Source organism: Phyllobates terribilis, unplaced genomic scaffold, assembly GCF_046119375.1.
Source record: "Phyllobates terribilis strain yellow unplaced genomic scaffold, ASM4611937v1 Scaffold_33__1_contigs__length_13283291, whole genome shotgun sequence".
Lineage (NCBI taxonomy): Eukaryota > Metazoa > Chordata > Amphibia > Anura > Dendrobatidae > Phyllobates > Phyllobates terribilis.
Genome location: NW_027362793.1, coordinates 8,983,663 through 8,985,239, shown reverse-complemented (window position 1 = coordinate 8,985,239; position 1,577 = coordinate 8,983,663).

Here is a 1,577-nt window from a genome sequence, read left to right as displayed (position 1 = left end):
GGAAGAGACGTGGAGGTCGCAGTAGCTTAAAAAGAAGGTTTTAAAGCCTGTTGGAAACGTGGTGGAGGTCGCAGTAGCTTAACAAGAAGGTTTTAATGCCCCTCGGAAAAGTGGCGTAGGTTGCAGTAGTTTAACAAGACAGTTTAATTCCCCATGAAAAAGTGGTGGAGGTCGCAGTAGCTTAACAAGACGGTTTTAATGCCCCTTGGAAGAGATGACGAGTTCCCAGTAGCTTAACAAGACGGTTTTAATGCCCCTTGGAAAAGTGGTGGAGGTCGCAGTAGCTTAACAAGACGGTTTTAATGCCCCTCGGAAGAGACGTGGAGGTTGCAGTAGCTTAACAAGACAGTTTTAATGCCCCTTGGAAAAGTCGTGGAGGAAGCAGTAGCTTAACAAGACGGTTTTATTGCCCCTTGGAAAAGTATTGGAGGCAGCAGTAGCTTAACAAGACAGTTCCAATGCCCCTTGGAAGATACGTGGAGGTACCAGTAGCTTAACAAGACATTTTTAATGCCCCTCGGAAGAGACGTGAAGGTCACAGTAGCTTAACAAGACAGTTTTAATGCCCCTTGGAAAAGTGGTGGTGGTCACAGTAGCTTAACAAGATGGTTTTAATGCCCCTCATAAGAGAAGTGGAGGTCGCAGTAGCTTAAAAAGATGTTTTTTTTGCCCCTTGGAAAAGTGGTGGAGGTCGCAGTTGCTTAACAAGACGGTTTTAATGCCCCTTGGAAATGACGTGGCGTACCCAGTAGCTTAACAAGACGGTTTTAGTGCCCCTCGGAAGAGACGTGGAGGTAAAAGTAGCTTAACAAGACTGTTTTAATGCCCCTTGGAAAAGTGGTGGAGGTCACTGTAGCTTAACAAGACGGTTTTAATGCCCCTCGGAAGAGACGTGGAGGTTGGAGTAGCTTAACAAGATGGTATTAATCTCCCTTGGAAAAGTGGTGGAGGTCGCAGTAGCTTAACAAGATGGTTCTATAGCCAATTGGAAGAGTGGTGGAGGTCGCAGTAGGTTAACAAGATGGTTTTAATGAGCTTTGGAAAAGTGGTGGAGGTTGCAGTAGCTTAAAAAGACATTTTTCATGCCTCGTGGAAGATACGTGGAGGTCCCAGTAGCTTAACAAGACGGATTTAATGCCCCTTGGAAGAGACGTAAAGGTTGCAGTAGCTTAACAAGACAGTTTTAATGCCCCTTGGAAAAGTGGTGGTTGTCACAGTAACTTAACAAGACGGTTTTAATGCCGATCGGAAGAAACGTGGAGGTCGCAGTAGCTTAAAAAGACGCAATTTTTGGCCCCTTGGAAAAGTTGTGGAGGTCGCAGTAGCTTAGCAAGATGGTTTTAATGCACTTGGAAAAGATGTGGAGGTTGCAGTAGCTTAACAAGACGTTTTTAATTCCCCAAGGAAAAGTGGTGGAGGTCGCAGTAGCTTAACAAGGCGGTTTTATTTCCCCTTGGAATAAACGTGGAGGTCCCAGTAGCTTAACAAGACTGTTTTAATGCCCGAAGGAAGAGACGTGGAGGTCACAGTAGCTTAACAAGGCGGTTTTAATGCCCCTTGGAAGAGTGGTGTAGTTC